At 46.6% G+C, this 25662-nt stretch overlaps 1 protein-coding gene across 1 annotated transcript in view; it reads right to left on the reverse strand.

The window, feature by feature from the left end:
* LOC126484191 (cytochrome P450 6k1-like) overlaps positions 1 to 20509 on the reverse strand; it is an 84316-nt gene extending 63807 nt beyond the window's left edge. Inside the window, exon 1 of the mRNA XM_050107603.1 lies at positions 20497 to 20509. The gene's annotated coding sequence lies outside the window, so the exon portion shown is untranslated. The remainder of the gene's footprint in view (positions 1 to 20496) is intronic.
* Between the last annotated feature and the right edge of the window lie 5153 nt (positions 20510 to 25662).

Below are 25662 nucleotides of genomic sequence, written 5' to 3' on the forward strand. Positions count from 1 at the left end.
CGTAGGGTCTCAAGACTGCACACCTGAGAGCAGCTCACAAAAATTCTCTGGACTGTTCTGCCTCACCCACTCTACAGCTCGAATCTCCCATCTTCCGACTTCTATCTGTTTGTCCCAATGAAGGATGCATTCCGCAGGAAACACTACATGCTTGACCGGGAGGTTATTAATGCAGCGAGACGTTGACTCCGACGTCGATCAGTAAGGTGGCGTCATGCAGCCATTCAGACCCTCCCAGTAACATGGGGTAAGGCGTCGCATTGAACGGATATTTTGTTCAAAAATAGGGTTTTGTAGCCAGAAGTGTGGAGTGCACTGGGCTCTACTTGCTTTCATAAAGAAAGTGTTGCATTAGTTGCTTAAGTCCCCTTGTCCTTTTACTACTATAGCTACTGTCTTGCGTTTAGTTTTATATGCAAGTCGTCTATCAAGTACAAAAGATGTTTCTCTTGTTCAGATCGCACAAAAATATCGCAACTCACAATCTATATGAGCTCTCCAACACGAATTCCGACTCTGAAATATTAATACTCAGATGGAGATGATAACAGTTCTAATAAAGTTGATGAAGCCGTTGACTATAATGAGCATGATTGACAAACTGAGAAGGAATAAGATCCTGAAGATATTTGTAGTGGAGGTACCGGTTTGCAAATAAAATGTATTTCATCGGAAGATAAAACAGAGTAAATAGAAGAAAATCGGAACTGTCAATAAAACCAAAACAAAATGTAAAACTTCGTTTAAACATTTTTGCTTATTATAATAAACTTATAAACTGTGAATCTTAAAAATGCAAATCATTACTTTAAATAATAAAATAAAAACGCTTTATTTAATAAAGGTAACAGACTTTCATTTGTTATGGACCTCTATGCAAAATTCTGGTAGAAGCATGCCACCTGTAGCAAAGATTATCAATTGAAAACCCTGAGGTAATAATAATAACCTAATAAATCAGGTATTCCTTAAATGTGGCTCCGTTTAAGTGATTAATATGTAATCGACTGATACGGAGTACAAAGTACGCCGTGGGCCCGCTAACGTAAGAGGAATGACCTTGCCCACTAGAGGGTTAAGAGAAATTGTGCTGTCATAGAGAGCTTCCTTTGGTAGCTTTCCAGACTTCCTATTTAGCGTCTGACGTTGTCCATCAGATTAAATCATAAATAGATAGACTCGTTAGCATGGCTGGAAAGCAAAACTATGCAGTCTCATATACTATTTTGAGCGAATATTTTCATTTCTACAGACCTACTACAACAAAAATCTTTGCACGAAACAACAAGTCTACTGTTAGCAGTCACAATTTATTTATTTCCACGACGCAATTCGGAAGTTTAAACCTCCATTATCAGGCGGATTTGTGTGAATTAACGCCACATGTATGTGTTGTGTTACGACTTTGGGATAACCTGTGGCATTATCTCCAATCGTTACAGGATGTTTTCCTATCGTGTTACATGACAAACACAATCAGACATTCCACAATGAGATTTTCACTCTGCAGCGGAGTGTGCGCTGATATGAAACTTCCTGGCAGATTAAAACTGTGTGCCCGACCGAGACTCGAACTCGGGACCTTTGTCTTTCGCGGGCAAGTGCACTACCATCTGAGCTACCGAAGCACGACTCATTCTGGAAACATCCCACAGGCTGTGGCTAAGCCATGTCTCCGCGGTATCCTTCCTTTCAGGAGTGCTAGTTCTGCAAGGTTCGCAGGAGAGCTTCTGTAAAATTTGGAAGGTAGGAGACGAGATACTGGCAGAAGTAAAGCTGTAAAGACCGGGCCTGAGTCGTGCTTCGGTAGCTCAGATGGTAGAGCACTTGCCCGCGAAAGGCAAAGCTCCCGATTTCGAGGCTCGGTCGGACACACAGTTTTAATCTACCAGGAAGTTTCATATCAGCGCATACTCCGCTGCAGAGTGAAAATCTCGTTCTGGAAACATCCCCCAGGCTGTGGCTAAGCCATGTCTCCGGAGTATCCTTTCTTTCAGGAGTGCTAGTTCTGCAAGGTTCGCAGGAGAGCTTCTGTAAAGTTTGGAAGGTAGGAGACGAGATACTGGCAGAAGTAAAGCTGTGAGTCGTGCTTCGGTCGCTCAGATGGTAGATCACTTGCCCGCGAAAGGCAAAGCTCCCGAGTTCGAGTCTCGGTCGGGCACACAGTTTTAATCTGCCAGGAAGTTACAATCAGACGTTGTGAATACTGTGGGCAGCTAACATGGACACTAGAATATAATATTATAGGTTACATTTATAATATTTATCATAACACAGCGAATCAAATGAAAAAATGTGAAAATAGCTATATTTAGGCCCATATGAAGAAAATTTGTTCGGTAATTTACACAAAAACAACGAAATATTTTACTAGTTGGAAACTTCAAATGATCATCTAACATATCAATGCATGTGCAGACGTTTCCTTAAAAAACAAAAAGGAAAAACAACTGGGATGCTGTTAATTCCACTTGCACAAGAACAGTTATGTAGAAACAAAACGTCAAGCATTGTCCTTTGTTGTTGAATTAGGTAACAGCTGAATTACTTGTGTCTCGTAAAATGTTGTTTCATTTTTTACCGACCAAAGAACGATGTTATGTTTTTCGTTATTGTTTTTGTTGCTGTTGCTGTGTGTGTGTGTATGTGCGCGCGCGCGCGCGCGTGTGTGTGTGTGTGTGTGTGTGTGTGTGTGTGTTTGTGTGTGTGTGTGTGTGTATGTGTGTATGTTTGCCTGTATGATAAGATTTTATTGGAAGAAAATTTCGCCGTCTGTAATTAGCACTAAATAGCACAGCATAAATTTTGGCAAAGAAGGGAAACATAACGACTCAACATAGAGCTCAAACTTCTATCAGAAAACTGTAACAGGGAAAAAGCATTTCTTAAAGAAAGATATTTGTCTAGTTAGACGACAGATGTAGGCAGATTGAGTGCAGTTTTATGATATAGCCTTTCACCTGACTGGCAGTGTGGTGTTGAAGTTTTTTTCGTAACATGCAGTACTTGAGGCGTTGTGCTTCAAACTTCTTTTCGCCGAATTCGTTTTTTTTTTGTGGTTTTGTGTGGTATCTCTGTTGAAATACATCTGAAGACCTACGAATAACCTTCATACACCGACAATATCTCCTCATTTTGCTGTATTACGTCGCAGGTAAATACAAACCTTAAAAATGCTTTTAGTTTGTGAGATTCAGACGTAGACATATCCACCAGTCATCACGCTCTATCGAAGTAAACAATTTGATTTCTTTCTCCCAATTAGTGCCCAAGTGCTCAGTCTGAGTCTCCATGACCTGTCTATTTGTGTTTGTGAGTGGTGCTGCTGTCAGGTAAAGTTCTGAATTATATAACTGCGCCAGCTACATTTGTTTACTTTTACTGCTTATGTTTGTACACGAACATTATTTAATATTAATTATCTATAGGTACTGGATCTGGTACCGCGCGCCGCGGAATTTGAGTCCGCGACAGACGTCATGGACGTCGAAGACCCACAGTCGTCTCTGCACCATCGCGCCCTAAGCTGTGGCGGCGCGCGCCTCCTGGCCCGCTTTTAGTGTGAGGGCGCCACAGGGGGACACGTGGTCCCAGCGGCCAATAGCGGCGCCCCCGACAGCGTACTTAAGCGCCTGCCTCGCGCTCAGCCAGGCGCCTGTACTCCCATGTCCCACCCAGTCTCCATCTCTCCACCCTCCTTACCCTCTCCCAAGGTGGCTTCCGCCGGCTCCCCCTCCCTGATGATGTCCTCCTCCCCTGCATCTACCCCTCCTATCAACTTTGATCCTCCCCCCCCTCCTGTGTCCTTTCCTTCAGGCACCCTCCCTCCCCCCCCTTTTTCCCTTCCCTTCTCTTTCCCTTCCCCCCTCCCTCCTACCCTCTCCTCCGGGCTTCACTCCCCCTTCCTCCCTCCCCCTCTCTCCTTTGCCCATGGCATCTCTGCTCTCCCCTCTCCCATTTCCCCTTCCTCCTCCTCCACCTCCTCTCTTGGCAGGTCCCCGGACTCGTACACGCTGAGTGGACATTCGCGCGCCGGAGATCATCGCCATCAGTGTCTCGTGAGTGCCGTCGTGTTTCCTGTTCAGTGTTCCCGTCATACTCCATCGTTCACCTGTGCCGTCGCCTTCTTCAGTGTTAGTGCGTCGTGACAACAGTTTGTAGTGAATTCTCGTCAAGTGTGAACGGCTCCGTGTTTGTCTTTATATGTCTCCTGTTTTATTACCCACCGTTATGTCACATTTGTGTATTCTTTCTGTTCTTTCTTTATCTCCTCTACGGCTGAAGAGCGGCGTACTGTGCTGCTGACAGCCTGCCTGTTTGTACGGGTTTGAAAATAACAATAAAGAAAAAAAAAAAAAAAAAAAAAGCTCAGCCAGCAGTCTAACATCACGTGCGTCTCAGGATACATCACCTCAGACAGCATATTGACTTTCGTGTTTCTGTTCCAGTGGACGTGGTTGTCTTGTTTGGTTCGTTACTTTGTTGTCTGTTCTTGTTGTGTTGTAACGTCCTCCGTTGGTCGTGTCCGTCCTCTCCCGTTGTGTTGTTGCTACCCCGCAACCGATCTGGTCGCCGTTACAACACTGGACTACTTAGCTTCCGCATTTCCGCAGATTGTCGTGCCCACGGAAAAATCTAAGCAGTGGAAAAAATAATAACTGGAAATGGAAGACAGATGTTAGGGCGTGGCGAGGGAAGCAGAGGGCATTGCGTAGTCTGGCCAGAAGCTTACCAAACTCAATACTCCTGGGCAGTCTGCGCACCTTAGAGACAGCAGACAGAGTCTCCAACAGAGGAGCCCTGTGCATTACTCAGACAGTGGGCTGCATTGATGCCGGTGTGTAACGTAACTACGTCGGTGCGTGAGAAACAGCGTGCTGCAGTCGAGTTTCTCCAGGACACGTAACCCACACGTGCAGCGCCTACTCCTTCGTCATGACAATGGCAGGCCACACGGAGCGTTGCCACATGTCCAACAATCCGACGCCTTGAGTTCAGTGTCATCGACTATTCTCCATATAGTCCCGATTTGGACCCAGCCTATTTTTCTATACAAGATTGAGTATGCACTGAGTGCATGGGGTGTATACGAACACACACATACATATGGATGCATAAAGGGTGTCCTGCCATAATCACTTTTGAAATTACGGAGGCCAAGAAAATTATGGTCCTACAGCTTGAACTTCCGGCGCTACACATTAGTTTCATATTTTTAGCACAGTGATATTTGTTGTAGTCCCCATATCGTGTTAGTGGTCATATAAAGCAACGTATATATTCAATTTTTATGTCGTGAGATGGTAATACATTCATATTTATCTAAAGAGTGGCTGATCTGCATACTGCTGTGTTTGTGTGACCAGTAGTGCGTCTTATTTCTGTATATTCCATAAAGTATGATCTGGCCTTGTAACACAAATCAAACGGCCTTTCTGTGCTGGTATTGTGAATGGCTGCATGAAAGGGGAAACTACAGCCGTAATTTTTCCCGAGGTCATGCAGCTTTACTGTATGGTTAAATGATGATGGCGTCCTCTTGGGTAAAATATTTCGGAGGTAAAATAGTACCCCATTCGGATCTCCGGGCGGGGACTACTCAGGAGGACGTTGTTATCAGGAGAAAGAAAACTGGCGTTCTACAGATCGGAGCGTGGAATGTCAGATCCCTTAATCAGGCAGGTAGGTTAGAAAATTTAAAAAGAGAAATGGATAGATTAAAGTTAGATATAGTAGGAATTAGTGAAGTTCGGTGGCAGGAGGAACAAGACTTTTGGTCAGGCGAATATAGGGTTATAAATACAAAATCAAACAGGGGTAATGCAGGAGTCGGTTTAATAATGAATAAAAAAATACGAGTAACATATTACAAACAGCATAGTGAACGCATTATTGTGGCCAAGATAGACACGATGCCCATGCCTACTACAGCACTACAAGTTTATATGAGAACTAGCTCAGCAGATGACGAAGAAATTGAAGAAATGTATAATGAAATAAAAGAAATTATTCAGATAGTGAAGGGAGACGAAAATTTAATAGTCATGGGTGACTGGAATTCGGTAGTAGCAAAAGGGAGAGAAGGAAACGTAATAGGTGAATATGCATTGGGGGTAAGAAATGAAAGAGGAAGCCGCCTGATAGAATTTAGCACAGAGCACAACTTAATCATAGCTAACACTTGGTTGAAGAATCATAAAAGAAAGTTGTATACATGGAAGAAGTCTGGAGATACTGACAGGTTTCAGATAGATTATATAATGGTAAGACAGAGATTTGGGATCCAGGTTTTAAATTGTAAATACACTGCTGCAAATGGAAAAAGGAACACATTGACACCGGTGTGTCAGACCCACCATACTTGCTACGGACACTGCGAGAGGGCTGTACAATCAATGATCACACGTACGGCACAGCGGACACACCAGGAACCGCGGTGTTGGCCGTCGAATGGCGCTAGCTGCGCAGCATTTGTGCACCGCCGCCGTCAGTGTCAGCCAGTTTGCCGTGGTATACGGAGCTCCATCGCAGTCTTTAACACTGGTAGCATGCCGCGACAGCATGGACGTGAACCGTATGTGCAGTTGACGGACTTTGAGCGAGGGCGTATAGTGGGCACGCGGGAGGCCGGGTGGACGTACCGCCGAATTGCTCAACACGTGGGACGTGAGGTCTCCACAGTACATCGATGTTGTCGCCAGTGGTCGGCGGAAGGTGCACGTGCCCGTCGACCTGGGACCGGACCGCAGCGACGCACGGATGCACGCCAAGACCGTAGGATCCTATGCAGTGCCGTAGGAGACCGCACCGCCACTTCCCAGCAAATTAGGGACACTGTTGCTCCTGGGGTATCGGCGAGGACCATTCGCAACCGTCTCCATGAAGCTGGGCTACGGTCCCGCACACCGTTAGGCCGTCTTCCGCTCACGCCCCAACATCGTGCAGCCCGCCTCCAGTGGTGTCGCGACAGGCGTGAATGGAGGGACGAATGGAGACGTGTCGTCTTCAGCGATGAGAGTCGCTTCTGCCTTGGTGCCAATGATGTTCGTATGCGTGTCTGGCGCCGTGCAGGTGAGCGCCACAATCAGGACTGCATACGACCGAGGCACACAGGGCCAACACCCGGCATCATGGTGTCGGGAGCGATCTCCTATACTGGCCGTACACCACTGGTGATCGTCGAGGGGACACTGAATAGTGCACGGTACATCCAAACCGTCATCGAACCCATCGTTCTACCATTCCTAGACCGGCAAGGGAACTTGCTGTTCCAACAGGACAATGCACGTCCGCATGTATCCCGTGCCACCCAACGTGCTCTAGAAGGTGTAAGTCAACTACCATGGCCAGCAAGATCTCCGGATCTGTCCCCCATTGAGCATGTTTGGGACTGGATGAAGCGTCGTCTCACGCGGTCTGCACGTCCAGCACGAACGCTGGTCCAACTGAGGCGCCAGGTGGAAATGGCATGGCAAGCCGTTCCACAGGACTACATCCAGCATCTCTACGATCGTCTCCATGGGAGAATAGCAGCCTGCATTGCTGCGAAAGGTGGATATACACTGTACTAGTGCCGACATTGTGCATGCTCTGTTGCCTGTGTCTATGTGCCTGTGGTTCTGTCAGTGTGATCATGTGATGTATCTGACCCCAGGAATGTGACAATAAAGTTTCCCCTTCCTGGGACAATGAATTCACGGTGTTCTTATTTCAATTTCCAGGAGTGTATTTCCAGGGGCAGATGTGGACTCTGACCACAATCTATTGGTTATGAACTGTAGATTAAAACTGAAGAAACCGCAAAAAGGTGGGAATTTATGGAGATGGGACCTGGATAAACTGACTAAACCAGAGGTTGTACAGAGTTTCAGGGAGATCATAAGGGAACAATTAACAGGAATGGGGCAAAGAAATACAGTAGAAGAAGAATGGGTAGCTTTGGGAGGTGAAGTAGTGAAGGCAGCAGAGGATCTAGTAGGTAAAAAGACGAGGGCTAGTAGAAATCCTTGGGTAACAGAAGACATCCTGAATGTAATTGATGAAAGGAGAAAATATAAAAATGCAGTGAATGAAGCAGGCAAAAAGGAATACCAACGTCTCAAAAAGGAGTTCGACAGGAAGTGCAAAATGGCTAAGCAGGATGTAGAGGCTTATCTCACTAGGGGTAAGATAGATACTGCCTACAGGAAAATTAAAGAGACCTTTGGAGAAAAGAGAACCAATTGTATAAATATCAAGAGCTCAGATGGAAACCCAGTTCTAAGCAAAGAAGGGAAAGCAGAAAGGTGGAAGGAGTGTATATAGAGGGTCTATACAAGGGCGATGTATTTGAGGACAATATTATGGAAATGAAAGAGGATGTAGATGGAGATTAGCTGGAAGGTATGATATGCGTGAAGAGTTTGACGGAGCACTGAAAGACTTGAGTCGAAACAAGGCCCCGGGAGTGGACAACATTCCATTAGAATTACTGACGGCCTTGGGAGAGCCAGTCCTCCACCATCTGGTTAGCAAGATGTATGAGACAGACGAAATACTCTCAGACTTCAAGAAGAATATAATAATTCCAATACCAAAGAAAGCAGGTGCTGACTGATGTGAAAATTACCGAAATATCAGTTTAATAAGTCACGAGTTCAAAATACTAAGGCGAATTCTTTACAGACGTATGAAAGGACTTGTACAGGCCGACCTCGGGGAAGATCATTTTGGATTCCGTAGAAATGTTGGAACACGTGAGGCAATACTGACCCTACGACGTATCTTAGAAACTAGATTAAGGAAAGGCAAACCTACGTTTCTAGCATTTGTAGACTTAGAGGAAGCTTTTGACAATGTTGACAGGAATACTCTCTTTCAAATTCTGATGGTGGCAGGGGTAAAATACAGGGAGCGAAATGCTATATACAATTTGTACAGAAACCAGATGGCAGTTACAAGAGTCGAGGGACATGAAAGGGGAACAGTGTTTGGGAAGGGAATGAGACAGGGTTGTAGCCTATCCCCAATGCTATTCAATCTGTATATTGAGCAAGCAGTGAAGGAAACAAAAGAAAAATTCGGAGTAGGTATTAAAATCCATGGAGATGAAATAAAACTTTGAGGTTCGCCGATGACATTGTAATTCTGTCAGAGACAGCAAAGGAAGCTTTCGAAATGTGGTGCTACTGAAGAATGCTGAAGATTAGATGGGTAGATCATATAACTAATGAAGAGGTATTGAATTGGATTGGGGAGAAGAGATGTTTGTGGCACAACTTGACTAGAAATAGGGATCGGTTGGTAGGACATGTTCTGAGGCATCAAGTGATCACCAATTTAGTATTGGAGGGCAGCGTGGAGGGTAAAAATCGTAGAGGGAGAGCAAGAGATGAATACACTGAACAAATTCAGAAGGATTTAGGTTGCAGTAGGTACTGGGAGATGAAGAAGCTTGCGTAGGATAGAGTAGCATGGAGAGCTGCATCAAACCAGTCTCAGGACTGAAGAAATGGCTCTGAGCACTATGGGACTTAACATCTGTGGTCATCAGTCCCCTAGAACTTAGAACTACTTAAACCTAACTAACCTAAAGACATCACACACATCCATGCCCGAGGCAGGATTCGAACCTGCGACCGTAGCAGTCGCGCGGTTCCGAACTAAGCGCCTAGAACCGCGAGACCACCGCGGCCGGCGCCAGGACTGAAGACCACAACAACAAAATCACTAGGGTCTTGCAGTAACAGCAGAGCTCTTGCCTCTGGCCAGTGTCAGCAGACAGGTTGAAATCGTACAATCACTATCACTATAAGGAAACAACCTGTAAAATGTTTGAAATACCCTGTAACTCCGATTCTGATCCGAGGACGTGGGGAAAACTTTCTAAACATGTGCCGTCCCAACTACAGGTTTTCAGTACAAACTGCTCCCAGGAACAAAGCAGAACATTACATTTTCATTGTTGGATACACTCTCTGCCAGGCACTTTTGTGAGATTTCCATAGTAGCTATGTGGATGCAAATCGTTTTTTAAACGATTTTTTTTCCAAAATCGCCACATCATGTATAGCCTAAGTAATATCGAGTGTTTTTGTACATAAAAAACAGTTTAGTTTGTCCATGATTGTTAATTGAGATTTATTAAGTATGGTGGACTCGCCTCCGTTGTCGCAGACACGCACAGAGTGGAAAAAAACACGTGATGCTACACGCTATTGACACTAGAGTGGCAATATCCACTGCCTACTCACATTGTGTATGTGACTACTTTTCACGTATTCTTCGACAGCATTTATGTCTGTTTGGTGCAAGTATACTGTACTGGCAGAAACCGTATTCTGCAGGCATATGTGTCACATATCATTCCAAAAAGCTGTCGGAGGACGTTCTATATGCCACAAAACATATAATCATTTCGTATTTTTATCAAGCTAATAAAGGACTTTTTTTAGTGCAGCAAAAAGTGAGTTCATTTGCAGAAGGGGAACCACTACGGAAATGAGCTGCAACAGTGTTCAGCCGTGTTCCGGCTCGTATCGGGAAGTTGCTAGTGTGCCAGAGACATTACGTCTCCGCCACTGTGGACTCGCCTAGAGTGGAGGGGGAGGGTGGGGCCAGTGAACTCAATGCCGGTGAACCTGTGCCAGTGACAACCATACTCTTAGTAATTATTATTTAGTTTCAGCCGTTAAGCAAGAGGTTGTGCTTCGGATGTATTGCAACAAGTGTTTCTGCCACACGTTTGCTGTGTTTTATGCAGTGCCACATTTAGTATAAATCATTCCCGATGTGGGGTGCGTGTCCAGCCTTCAAGCGAGTCTCATACTCTTGGCTTCGAGTTACGGATTCATGCACGTGGGTGCTGGGCATGCCGTGTGGCAATAGGTGAAGTCTGTTTATTTTAACCGAAGGCATTATACACTCCTGGAAATGGAAAAAAGAACACATTGACACCGGTGTGTCAGACCCACCATACTTGCTCCGGACACTGCGAGAGGGCTGTACAAGCAATGATCACACGCACGGCACAGCGGACACACCAGGAACCGCGGTGATGGCCGTCGAATGGCGCTAGCTGCGCAGCATTTAAGCACCGCCGCCGTCAGTGTCAGTCAGTTTGCCGTGGCATACGGAGCTCCATCGCAGTCTTTAACACTGGTAGCATGCCGCGACAGCGTGGACGTGAACCGTATGTGCAGTTGACGGACTTTGAGCGAGGGCGTATAGTGGGCATGCGGGAGGCAGGGTGGACGTACCGCCGAATTGCCCAACACGTGGGGCGTGCGGTCTCCACAGTACATCGATGTTGTCGCCAGTGGTCGGCGGAAGGTGCACGTGCCCGTCGACCTGGGACCGGACCGCAGCGACGCACGAATGCACGCCAAGACCGTAGGATCCTACGCAGTGCCGTAGGGGACCGCACCGCCACTTCCCAGCAAATTAGGGACACTGTTGCTCCTGGGGTATCGGCGAGGACCATTCGCAACCGTCTCCATGAAGCTGGGCTACGGTCCCGCACACCGTTAGGCTGTCTTCCGCTCACGCCCCAACATCGTGCAGCCCGCCTCCAGTGGTGTCGCGACAGGCGTGAATGGAGGGACGAATGGAGACGTGTCGTCTTCAGCGATGAGAGTCGCTTCTGCCTTGGTGCCAATGATGTTCGTATGCGTGTTTGGCGCCGTGCCGGTGGGCGCCACAATCAGGACTGCATACGACCGAGGCACACAGGGCCAACACCCGGCATCATGGTGTGGGGAGCGATCTCCTACACTGGCCGTACACCACTGGTGATCGTCGAGGGGACACTGAATAGTGCACGGTACATCCAAACCGTCATCGAACCCATCGTTCTACCATTCCTAGACCGGCAAGGGAACTTGCTGTTCCAACAGGACAATGCACGTCCGCATGTGTCCCGTGCCACCCAACGTGCTCTAGAAGGTGTAAGTCAACTACCCTGGCCAGCAAGATCTCCGGATCTGTCCCCCATTGAGCATGTTTGGGACTGGATGAAGCGTCGTCTCACGCGGTCTGCACGTCCAGCACGAACGCTGGTCCAACTGAGGCGCCAGGTGGAAATGGCATGGCAAGCCGTTCCACAGGACTACATCCAGCATCTCTACGATCGTCTCCATGGGAGAATAGCAGCCTGCATTGCTGCGAAAGGTGGATATACACTGTACTAGTGCCGACATTGTGCATGCTCTGTTGCCTGTGTCTATGTGCCTGTGGTTCTGTCAGTGTGATCATGTGATGTATCTGACCCCAGGAATGTGTAAATAAAGTTTCCCCTTCCTGGGACAATGAATTCACGGTGTTCTTATTTCAATTTCCAAGAGTGTATGTGTTTCACTAACACACTGGCATCCTATTCAATTTGGTGATTTTGAATTTTATTGAACCTAATAGATCTCACTGACTTCCTACAGACCTATTTGCCTGTAATGCTCACAACTGGGCTTTAAGGGAGTTAAAAATAAAATTAAGTGTGTGTTGTCGTTACGTTAAAAAGGTATTCCCCGTAATCTCAAGTGGCCCATTGCCAATGAAATTAAAATTCTGGGAGTAACGGTGCAAGAGGCAACTAAGACATTTCCTCATGGATATCTAGCTTGCTGAGAGTAATTTTATTACTTTGTGTAAGCTATTGTAAGATGGACTTTATTAGAAACTCGTAAGTTTCTCTTGACGACTCTGGGTAAAGAGTGTCATTGGAAGTTGAAGCGATTGTTAGTATTATTTGACCTGAATCATTTTAATATGCACCTTTTAAAATACTGAATACATATCCAGTTGTGTGCCGACTGTTGGTTACTCATGTAAGTGTACATCACGCTTTTGAAAATGGAATGAAACATCTGCTATGTTCAATTATGATTTACCTCTTTGTTTGGATTCACATTAAATACTTACTCAAAACTGATTATTTGTTTGTAAATATTTAAGAAACTTGTTTAAAGGTTATACCTCCGGGAAATAAATAAAATTAGTGTAATAATTTTATAGTTAGTGATCTAGAACCTTACTGCTCCCTGCTCTGTGCACTACTACCATTTAAAGTGTAAGCAAATAAAGTTGCGCGCATTCTAAATGCCATCAACACTGCACAGAAGAATAAAGTGAGAGTTCGACAAATCGTAATGTCGAATTCCACGAAGAAAAATGTTATTGCACTAAAGTAAACTTTTCAAAATTGTTCTTGATGTACACAGGTACCAAAGAAAACTCATAGAACGTGTGTGTGTGTGTGGGGGGGGGGGGGGAGCGGTGGGGAAGTTCCATTGTACTAAAAACATCTCTTGACGCCAGTTTCAGTAGAAAATAACACCCATTAGGCATCATAAACATAGGAACGCATGACACGAAGTTTGCCAAAAGTCAGGAAGTTTGTCACTTCTTGAAATACTTTGTGAAGCCGCGAAGTAATGCGAGTTTATAGTTAATATTACAGCTTCGTGCATGCTTGGATTCGGTTCAGTGCAATGTCTCAAAGATATTTACAGTTGCGGTAATTCACATTAACACTGAAGACAAAAATTTTGTACAGTTAACATTGCTAAATGCAATGAGTTGTGACATATTATGAGAAATTATATTCCCTGTGTCATGAAATTAGAGACTGAAAGTTCTTTGAAAGATTTGCTATCAAACAAGACTATGGATATACAGAATTCCGTGGTAATTTCTAATATCAGTGGGGGAAATGACGCACAAATAATTATTCAAGTTGGAATGTAGAATCTGTGAGACTGCGGACAATCAATGACGAAGCCAATGGCATATAAATGTGAGAACTATATGACAATTGACTTAACAGGCAATCTATCAAAGTTCCATTAAAAACAATGGAAAATAAATTTTATGATTTATTATACGATGATTCTATGACTTTAGGAAACGTAGAGGTGCAGGGAGGCATTGCTGACGGTCGGCTTGATTACAATTGCAAAATGAAAGATAGATGAAAACTCTTTCGTAAGATTTGTGTCCGAGGATGAGGATGAGTGTTGAAGCTAGTCATTTCTAATTTTCAAAATAATAGGTGTAAACTGAAGGGAAAAGCATACAAGAAACAAGGGGGAAGAACAAGAATGAAAGCCCAAGAGAGAAGTTCTGTGATAGAAAGAGCGTAAAATAGGTATATTGTTACCGGCCGTGGTGGCCGAGCGTTTCTAGGCGCTTCAGTCCGGAACCGCGCGACCGCTACGGTCGCAGATTCGAATCTTGTCTCGGGAATGGATGTATGTGATGTCCTTAAGCTAGTTAGGTTTAAGTAGTTTTATGTTCTAGGGGACTGATGACCTCAGATGTTAAGTCCCATAGTGCTTAGAGCCATTTGAAGGTATATTGTCCTTATACACTATTGCTCAAGCTGTACATCCAAGAAGTAATGTTGGAAACTTAAATTCAGTGTGAAAGGAATCTCAGTAATGAGAATGGCTGATGAGGTAGCTGTAATAAGTGAGGGAAAATTACAGAAGCTGTTGCATGGCATGAGTATGCTAATCAACGTAGAACATATACTGACAGCATACCAAAGAAAAACGAAGTAGTAGCAAATATGAGATTAACGATAAACTTAATATAAAAACCGGGAACAGCGTAATAAACGTAGTGAAAAATTCTGCAACTTTGGAGGCAAAATAACGCATGACGAACGAAATTAGGATAGAAGAAACATACTAACACAAGCCAATAGGAGATTCCCTGCTAAGATGAGTCTGGCTGTACCAAACGTAGGTCTTAATTTAAGCAGGACAGTTCTGGGATTGGACAATTGGGCACAGCATTGCATAGAATTCAAATAATCGAAATGTTCGACATCTGGTGTTACAGTAGAATGTTGAAGGATAAGTGGTCTCATGAGATAAAAAATGAGGGAGATCTCCGCAGCATGGAATACGTGGAAAACGTTGAGTAGAAGGAGGAACAGAATGATAGCGTACATGGAGAGACTTCTAAAAATAATTTCAAGATACTAGAGGGAGGCGTAGAGGGCAAAAGACGAGGAGTGGAATGCATCCAAGAAATAATCGAGGACATTGAGCGCAAGTGCTACTCGGAGATGGAGGGGTTGGCAAAGTGAAGAAAGTAGTGGCGGGCCACATCAAATCGTCCAAATGATTGACGACTCCCAAAAAAGTCATGGGTCTGACGACAATCCATACACTATAATTTTAATTAAGGGTGGAGCCCCTCCACGCCCACACCGGCATGATGGCCAACACAAAAGGTCTACTGCCATCTCTGCATAAGGGTTAGTATTCACTAAAGTGAGGTGTCGCAGGATGTGGGTACTGCGATGTTTGCGTACGTCTGGTTAGGATTAACCATTAATACGCGCTCATCTGGAGATAGATTGGTCGAAATCTGACGAAGGGTAGCGGTTTGAAGGGCAGAGGAAAAAAAGTGCCAAGGCAAGAGCCAAGGGAAAAAAACCTCTGCGAAAGTTAGGTCGGGCGGCAAGAGCAGTAGCGGTTGTCTTGCTGCCTGCGATAGGTTGTGCAAGGATAGGCTTTGTTAGTAGTGGGTATCATGCATGTCGATACCTTGACGTTGTGCGTTTGTGCTGCTCGGCGGCTGGCGCTGGGTGTTGGTACAGAGTCCTCGTTCAGCGTCCTGCAACCTGCAACAGTTAGGTTTGTTATCGGTCTTGTGTCCGATAGGTCATATACCGGAGGCACAGTGTGAGGGAGTGTTGGCAGATTGTTCGTGCGTCTGTGGGCGAGCTCGTCGGTGTCCCTGCTGTGGCCTGTTGGTCGGCTCTAATAGCAGCTGGTAGTTGCCAGTCAGTGTTGCTGATATGCAGGGGCTTACCGGCGTTTGTCGCTGTTTGCGTATGTTAGTTTACCATAGGTGGTTATGCCCTAGCTAGCAGTGTCTTTGGCCGCTTGTGTTTCCACCTGTGGTTGTGATCGTAGTTTCCCAGAGTGAGGATGAATGGATTGTTCGAGTGTCTCGAGTTCCTGTATAGTCGTGTGGCGTGTTTCTTGAATACTTCCTTGAGGGTATCAAGGCGGTATTCATGGTGAAGATCCACGGTGCGTGTGTAGCGTGGAGCATTGCTAATGATTCGTAGCACTTTGTTCTGTATGATCTGCAGGCGGCGCAGTCGTGTGGGAGCTGCATATCCCCAGACGGGAGCTGCGTACGTCATCAGAGGTCTAATCAGTGTCGTGTATAAGGACCTCGACACCCTCCTATTCAGTGTGCTTTCCCTGTTGAGCATTGGGTAGAGCTGTTTGAGCCTCGCGTGCGCTCGGTTGGCAACGTATTCGATGTGGTCCCCCCATGTAAGTTTCCGGTCCAGCCAGACACCAAAGTATCTGACTTTCTCTCGGAAACGTATTGGGCGTGTATGTAGTGTTATCGGTCTACAGTGTTGGTGTTTGCGCAGTAGTTTCGGTCTGCGTGTGAACAGAACTGCTTCGCACTTGTCGACGTTTACTTTAATACGCCATCGCTCCAGCCAAGGCTCAGCTGTTCTGAGTGCTGACTGTATTCGTGAGTTGATGTTCGACGGTTTCCAGTCTTGCGCGAGGATGGCTGTGTCATCCGCGTAGACGGCTAACGTCGTGTTTCGTGTCGCTGGGTAGTCATTAATGTACAGGTTAAACAAGATGGGCCCCAGAATGCTTCCTTGGGGTACTCCAGCTTGGATACCGTGTTGTGTTGATTGTTTATCCTGCACGTTAGTGTTGAAACATCTGTTCGTGAGATATGAGTGTATGAGACGTACGAGTCCGTCTGGGAAACCAGCTTCGCTTAGTTTGCGTATGAGTCCGTTGTGCCAGAGACGATCGAAAGCCTTTTCGATGTCTAGGAACACGGCCCCTGTGGCTTTGTTCATGTTGTAGCCGTGTGTTATATGTTCGACTACGCGGAGGAGTTGTTGTGTTGTCGAGTGGTGATTCCTAAAGCCGAATTGCTCCGGTCTTAGGGTGTCGTTGGCGATGCAATGCCTAGTGATACGTTTTAGTATTACCTTCTCAACAATCTTGCTGAGCGAGCACAGCAGACTGATGGGTCGGTAATTTTGTGGGAAGGAGTGGTCTTTCCCTGGCTTCCTGAACATCAGGACCTTGGCCGCCTTCCAAAAGTCAGGGAAGTGTTGGTGTGTCAGGATGGCATTCGTTAGGTGTGTGAGGTATTCTACGGCTTTATCCGTGAACTCCTGGAGGACACGGTTTTGAATGCCATCAGGCCCAGGGGCTTTTCTAGCGTTGGTGTGCTTGATAGCCCATGTGACTTCATTTGTGCTAGCACGTCTGATTTCGTCGCGCGAGGGCTGGGCTACAAGTCGTGTAACCTCCTGGTCCGTTTCAAGTGTGAATGCTGGGTCTGAGGGAACCAGATTCGGCATGAAGGACGCTGCAAGTGTTGTGGCCATAAGCTCTGCCTTCTCCGTCGCGGAGTAGGCTGGGCCGTCTGGTCCTTGTAACGTGGGAATGTAATGTTTCTCCCTGGTGAAGTGTCTGGCCAGCTGCCACACGTCAGGACGTGTGGTATCCAGCCGAGCGAGTTTCTGTCCCCATTGTTCGTTTCTGAATGTTTGGATTTTATTCCGTATTATGCCCTGGAGTCTGTTGACGTGCAGTTTATAGAACGGGCGCCTGGTACGCTGCCAGTATCTCCTGAGGCGGTTCCTCATTGAGATAAGGCCCAGGATTTCCTGGGGCAGGGCCGTCGAGTGTTGTCTTGGTGTTGTAAATGGAATGGCGTCAGTCATTGCGTCTTGGACGGCAGTTGTGAGAGCCTCCACAGCCTCATCGATTTGCTGTGTGTTGTTAATTTCGTGGGTGTCAGGAATGCGACTATCAAGCGTTTCCTTGAACAGTGTCCAGTTCGCACGCTTGTAGTTAAGCATCCTGCGTGGTTCGATGTCCTGCAGTGCCTCTTCCATGTGCAGTATTACAGGCATGTGGTCTGAGTCCAGATCGTTTTCAACCGTTAGGTTGAGTGTGCATGTGATGCCCTTTATGAGGGCTATGTCTAACACGTCTGGCCTATGTCGGGCCTGTGTAGGCACGAACGTGGGAACGTCTGGCCCAAGTATAATGTAGTTTTGGCCTAGTGCGTGTTCGTACAGTTTCTTGCCGTTGGAGGTTCGTATTCGTGAGTTCCAATCGGGGTGTTTTGCGTTGAGGTCTCCAGCGGCTATTACCCGCGGTGCCATGTTGAGTACTGTGCTGATATCGCGTGTTACTATGTTTTTAGGAGGATTGTATAGCGATACCAGTGTGGTGTTGGCTCCGTTGAACTTGACCCTAACGGCCGTAGCCTCCAGTCTTTCAAGTGCTGGGAGCTCGATGTTCGTGTGGTCTATGTCTCTGTGTATAATGATTGCCGTGCCGCCTCCCCTCCTGCCATCCGCTCGGTCGGTACGATAGACGCAATAACCTGGGAGGTTTAGTTGTTTGCGAGGCGTAAGCAGTGTTTCGTTCACAAGAGCGATTCGGATACCCGTTCGCTCCATGAACGCGGCCATCTCGGTTTTTTTGTTTGCGATCCCGTTGGCATTCCAAAACAGGATCTGTGTGATTGTGTTTAAGTCTGCGTTTCGGGGCTGGTGTGGTGTATTATCCATGTAGTAGTGTAAAGAGCGGTGTGATAGTGGCTTGGAAGCTAGTCCAGTTGAGCGTACCCGACATGAACTGCATGAAGAGTTGTGAGACACACCCCATAATCTTCGTGACTATTTCGGTGGTCTTGCGTCTGGGGAATAATATCTCCATTATTCTCTGGAATGTTGTTGTGATGTTGGTCATGTAGGCCTGGGAGTTGTTGGTCGTGTTAGCGGCCGCTTGTTCCAGTGTTGGCGTTTGGTGAGGGCTGGCCTGCGAGTCGGTTGTTCGTGTGGCAGTTGTGGACGCCTGTGTATTTTCTGAGGTGAGTGGATGTGTTATGTGGGTTGTTGAGTTGGTGTCCGGGATGTGTTCGTGGGTGTTGGTGTTCTGTTGACTGTGTACTTGTTGTGGTGTGGTCGTGTTCCTCGTGCTGCGGCTGTTTCTCCTTCTCCTCCTCCTCTGGCGCTGTGGTTGTCCCTGTGTGGGTGCGTTTTCTGTAGCCTGTGGTGGGCTGCAGTTCGCGATCTCAGGGGGTAGGGTGGTGTTGTTGCTTGTTTCGTGTGGTGTGCCCGGTGCGGGTGTGGTGTCATTTGTTGTGCTTGTCTGTTGTGTGTCTGTTGCTGGGGGTGTTTGCTGAGCGTGTTCTGAGCTCTGGGGCTCCTCAGACCGTCCCGCGCTGCTGGAGCTGCCAGCGACCGCTCCAGCGAAGGATATTCCACTTCTTACTGGGCGCGGGGGCGGTTTTGGAACTGTGATGGCGGTTGGTTTCGCATGTTTCGCGATTTTGCGTCTCAGAGCTGCTTTGTATGCAATGCACCCTCTGTAGTTTGCCGGATGGGCAGCACCACAGTTGGCGCACTTGCGAGGTGCTGTATTGGGGAGTTTGCAGCGTTGGGTTGTGTGACCGCCAGCGCAAATGCGGCAGCGGGGTGCGAGACCGCATCTGATACCCGCGTGCGCATAGCGCTGGCAGTTGTGGCATTGTTGGGGGGTGAGCGGCGTGTTGTACACCTCTACATTAACGACCATGTGAAGAAATAATTTTAACTTCAGCAGGTCGCGGGATTTGGCCGTGTCGGCCAGCTCCGCCATATAGTTATGTGACGGTCTCGCTGTGCCGAACTCTGACATCCGGTTTACCCGAATGCACTCCCACCCGAGAGCAGAGAGTTCTTTGTGTACCGTGTCGGTCGGGGTTCGTGAGTCTATCCCCTTAATCACGTACTGTTGTGTTTTTTCCAAGACTGTCCTGTACGTGAAGTGTTCTACCTTCCTTTCTTTGAGAAAGGCCAGTAGATTCGTGTAGTCTGCCTTGTTCGCCACGTACAGTGCGGCGTGTTCCCCGGTGAGCTTAGAGTAGTATGTTGTGGGGCTGTGCTTATTGTTAAATTCTTTGTTTAGGAGACATAGGTCTCCATAGTTGTGAATGATGACCGGTGGGAAGCCAGTCGCGGTGTTGTTTGTGTTCTGTGTAGCTGCGTGTATGTTTGTGGTTGCTGCAGTCGCAGGGTTGTTTGTGTTGGTCCCTGTGTTGTTATTGTTTGTTCGCGGCGTGGATGGTGTTGGCAGCAGCGCTCGGCCGTTGCCTCGTGAGTTTGTGGGCTCACTTGTTTGCGTAGTTGGCTGCTGTTTGCCCCTTGGGCCGACCTGCTGCCACGGCCCGTCTTCATCTGTGTTTGTTGTGTCCTCTGTCGGCTCTGGATCCGGTTCCGTCCAGAGCCGACAGAGGACACACTATAATTTTGAACTCTGTTCTTTAGCTGACAATCGGAAGTAATGCTTTAAACTATGCGCTGACTCTAATATGGTGTACAGTGCAGCATGATTGTGTTTGTGTACCTGTGCGTTCACTAAAAGCACACAAGCACAGAAAATTGACGGGTTTAGAAAGTGGTCGGTTGCAGAATGAAAAATACGTGTTGTGATGCCAGGTCAGCGCAGTACTTGCCTGTTGATGACGCAGCTGCTGCAGTGTGGAATACTGTGCGATGTATCCTGCGCGCCACTTATATACGCGATACGAGTTCTGAGTTATGCAACTCACTAGTCCCCACGTGACTACGAAAGAGATAAAAGAATACACGCCCTTCGGTTTCAGTGGTGGGCAAAAAATCAGTACGGGCTGGTTAAAATGCTTTAAATGCAAGGAGAAAAGCCATTTGCTGATTCTCCAGCAGCTCATTCTTTGAAAATCAAACTAAGGGCCTTATTGAAAGGAAGAAGATTATACACTCGAAAACTTTTAAAATGCTGAGGAAACTGGGCTCGGTTCGAGAACTTTGGCAAGAATTGCTTCAGGTCGTGAATTAGCAGGACCTCGTTCTAAAACAAGAATCGTATTACTGTTTTAGCCTCTGCTAATGCTACAGGTTTCCACCGATTTCCTGCGGTATTCATTGGTGAAAGGAGAAAAGAGCGTGGTTTCAAACACGTTAATATGTCTGCGATGTCTATTGTCAACAGGCCACAAAAGAGCCTCTGAACGGGTAGTACGATTTTGTCAGAGTAGTTTACGGAAGTTGTTGTACAGAAAAACGGTTCAAATGGTTCTGAGCACTATGGGACTTAATTTCTGAGGTCATCAGTCCCCTAGAGCTTAGAACTACTTAAACCTAACTAACCTAAGGACATCACACACATCCATGCCCGAGGCAGGATTCGAGCCTGCGACCGTAGCGGTCACGCGGTTCCAGACTGTAGCGCCTAGAACCGCTAGGCCACCCCTTGCGGCCTGTTGTACAGACTGTAAAAACTAGTGAGTTAAAGAATGGCGAAAGAGAGGAAACATTTCTGCCTCTTGACAGCATGCAGACTCGTCCATCATGTGACATATTAAAAGAAAGGGACAAGTTTGTAAAAGTGATGTTTGTTCTAGCTAACGTAACCTCCTCATTACCGCCGGTGGATCAAGGCGTTATTAAGATTTCCAGACGTTATTAAAGAAAAGAATTTTTGCGTAAATTATCGGTTGAAAAAGAGAGGAGTAGGGAGAAGACCCCTTTTGAGAAATCATAAAAATATTTATTTGGAAGACGCAACTTACATTTCGGAAGATGTAGCGTGAAGGGACAGAGTTTGAAAATGCCTAGAATAAAACGTTTGGTATGGCAGAAAGTTCTCAAAGTGCAATTAAAAGTTACGAACAGAATGCTCAGTATGTTAAGGGAACTCAACTGTCACCAAGATGATGAAGAAGACATTCAGAAATGTGTGTCGACGGTTTAGATCCAGGAACAAAATTATGCAGGTTGGCGACCTTGTAAACCTCGTCACTGATAAAACTGAAAGGTCCAGCATCTTGTCCACCAGTGGTCCAGAAAATGAAGACGAAAATATACCGGGGGTTTCTGAGGCATTTACATGTTTAGATACTGTCTTGTGATGGTTTGAAGTTCAAGATGAAAGCGACCACTATCAAATATATGTTCTGAAAGGAGTGTGACTTGCTTAGACAGACTAAATGTAAGAACTTTTTTAAACGTTGGATTTATACGTATATACTCTACGTGTAATTTGCACCTGTATTACTCATTTTTGTTTACTAGGCTGTCATTCTGGAACCGCGCGACCGCTACGGTCGCAGGTTCGAATCCTGCCTCGGGCATGGATGTGTGTGATGTCCTTAGGTTAGTTAGGTTTAAGTAGTTCTAAGTTCTAGGGGACTGATGGCCTTAGAAGTTAAGTCCCATAGTGCTCAGAGCCATTTACTAGGCTGTACTGCATACATTCCTACCGAACTTGCCTTTGAAATGAAAAAGAGATTCATGTTATGATCCTCTTCAGTCACGAAATATCATATGCGATACCACCAGGTTTTAATTTTCTCTCGGGCTCGTACGGAGATGAATCTTTTGTGGCCCTTAGTACCATGTACGATACACATCGCACTTGTAACAGCTCACTTGTAACAGCTCACTTGTTCATTCTTTTGTCGAGCACCACGCGGTGGGATCACTGATTTCAAACTTCGGATTCTGCAAACTGCACAACACGTCTCAGCGAAATAACGGAAAAAACATATCTTTATTCTAATTTCAAGTGTTTTCCCTTGCTTTGACGAGCTATAAAACCTTTACAGATATACCTTGGCTACTAGCTAATTATAAATTAATGTTCTAATCGATTTATAAGCTTTAAACTTTTTGGTATCACATATGATAACTCAGGACTCAGTGCCAACATTGTTTATGCCAGTGGAAGAGAGGTTATCTTGTACTTAGCTTGATTACCAGGTTTGACTGCAAAATTCAGAAAGACAAATCAGAATGCCGAGCGGAAGGCTGCTAGAGGCCTTACTTTTGTACAGTATGAGCAGTAAAAATCGTTACTTTACTTAACTACTGACAGTAATTGCTTTAACGGTGCGCAAAAAATAAAATAAATTATGAAAAGTAATGTTAATACTGATCTACATTTTCATACGAGGGAAAGGAAAAATTTTGTATGATAATTTTGGAACGTTTACTTACATTTGTTGAATGTTCTTTCTTTCCATAATAAAACAACATGGAATGTCAGAGTTGTGTCTATAATTGTCCTTCCTAAATTCTGAGGTATTACACACTGCAGCTCCAACGGCACTGATATAGGCATACGTATCCAAATATATACACAAGTAAACAGGCAGAATGTGGCGCTGCGGTCGGCAATGCCTATATAAGACAAAAAGTGTCCGACGCATTTGTTAGATCGGTTACTGTTACTGCAATGGCAGGTTATCAAGATTTAAGTGAGTTTGATCGTGGTGTTACAGTCGGCGCACAAGCAAAGGGATACAGCATCTCCGAAGTAGCGACGAAGTGGTGATTTTCCAGTGCGATCGATACACGGCTATTCGGTGAATATCAGGAACCCGGTAAAACATCAAATCTCCAACATTGCTGCAGCCAGAGAAAGATCCTGCAGGAACGGGACAACGGCAACTGAAGAGAATCGTTCAGTTTGACAGAAATGCAACTCTTCAGCAAATTGCTGCAGATTTCAATGGTGGGTCATCAACAAGTGTCAGCGTGCGAACCATTCAACGAAACGTCATCGATATGGGCTTCGGAGCCGAAAGCCAACTCATGTACCATTGACGACACAAAGCTTTACGCCTCGCCTGGCCCTGTCAACGCCGACATTGGACTGTTGATGACTGGAAACATGTTGCTTGGTCGGACGAGTCTCGTTTCAAATTGTATCCAGCCGATGGACGTGTACGGGTATGGAAGCAACGTCATGAATCCATGGACCCTACATGTCAGCACAGGACTATTCAAGCTGGTGGACGCTCTGTAATGGTGTGGAGCGTATGCAGTTGGAGTGATATGGGACCCTTGATACGTCTACATACGACACTGACAGGTGACACGTACGTAAGCACCTTGCTGATCACCTGCATCCATTCACGTCCATTGCGCATTCCGACGGACTTGGGCAATTCCGGCAAGACAATTCGACACCCCACACGTTTATAATGGCTCCAGAGTGGCTCCAGAAACACTCTTCTCCGTTTAAACACTTCCGCTGGCCACTAAACTCCACAGACATGAACATTATTGAGCACACCTGGGATGCTTTGCAATTTTCCACCCCCTGGTACTCTTATGGGTTTATGGATAGCCGTGCAGGATTCATGGTGTCAGTTCCCTCCAGCACTACTTCAGACATTAGTCGAGTCCATGCTATGTCGTGTTGCGTGCTCGGGGAGGCCCTACACGAGATTAGGCAGGTGCACCAATTTCTTTGACTCTTTAGTGTATATGTTACGATCAATAAAAAAAAAATTCACTGTGGTTTGAAAAATATTTTTGAGGCCGTTCATTGTCAAATAGCATTAACACAAATCGTTTAACACAATCGTAGCCCACTTGTATTTTTTATGTGCTAGGTACGGAAGAGCTTATGCATATGTGTAACTATAATTAGTAAATTCGTAAATAAAGGTACATGACCACAGACCGATAACCTGAATAAACCGTTTTCCGAACACCCATGCCCCCCCATTAGTCCAGGTGATTGTCACTGTATTGTACTACACTCCTGGAAATGGAAAAAAGAACACATTGACACCGGTGTGTCAGACCCACCATACTTGCTCCGGACACTGCGAGAGGGCTGTACAAGCAATGATCACACCCACAGCACAGCGGACACACCAGGAACCGCGGTATTGGCCGTCGAATGGCGCTAGCTGCGCAGTATTTGTGCACCGCCGCCGTCAGTGTCAGCCAGTTTGCCGTGGCATACGGAGCTCCATCGCAGTCTTTAACACTGGTAGCATGCCGCGACAGCGTGGACGTGAACCGTATGTGCAGTTGACGGACTTTGAGCGAGGGCGTATAGTGGGCATGCGGGAGGCCGGGTGGACGTACCGCCGAATTGCTCAACACGTGGGGCGTGAGGTCTCCACAGTACATCGATGTTGTCGCCAGTGGTCGGCGGAAGGTGCACGTGCCCGTCGACCTGGGACCGGACCGCAGCGACGCACGGATGCACGCCAAGACCGTAGGATCCTACGCAGTGCCGTAGGGGACCGCACCGCCACTTCCCAGCAAATTAGGGACACTGTTGCTCCTGGGGTATCGGCGAGGACCATTCGCAACCGTCTCCATGAAGCTGGGCTACGGTCCCGCACACCGTTAGGCCGTCTTCCGCTCACGCCCCAACATCGTGCAGCCCGCCTCCAGTGGTGTCGCGACAGGCGTGAATAGAGGGACGAATGGAGACGTGTCGTCTTCAGCGATGAGAGTCGCTTCTGCCTTGGTGCCAATGATGTTCGTATGCGTGTTTGGCGCCGTGCAGGTGGGCGCCACAATCAGGACTGCATACGACCGAGGCACACAGGGCCAACACCCGGCATCATGGTGTGGGGAGCGATCTCCTACACTGACCGTACACCACTGGTGATCGTCGAGGGGACACTGAATAGTGCACGGTACATCCAAACCGTCATCGAACCCATCGTTCTACCATTCCTAGACCGGCAAGGGAACTTGCTGTTCCAACAGGACAATGCACGTCCGCATGTATCCCGTGCCACCCAACGTGCTCTAGAAGGTGTAAGTCAACTACCCTGGCCAGCAAGATCTCCGGATCTGTCCCCCATTGAGCATGTTTGGGACTGGATGAA

This window comes from Schistocerca serialis, chromosome 6 (assembly GCF_023864345.2).
Source record: "Schistocerca serialis cubense isolate TAMUIC-IGC-003099 chromosome 6, iqSchSeri2.2, whole genome shotgun sequence".
In the NCBI taxonomy this organism is placed as follows: Eukaryota; Metazoa; Arthropoda; class Insecta; order Orthoptera; family Acrididae; genus Schistocerca; species Schistocerca serialis.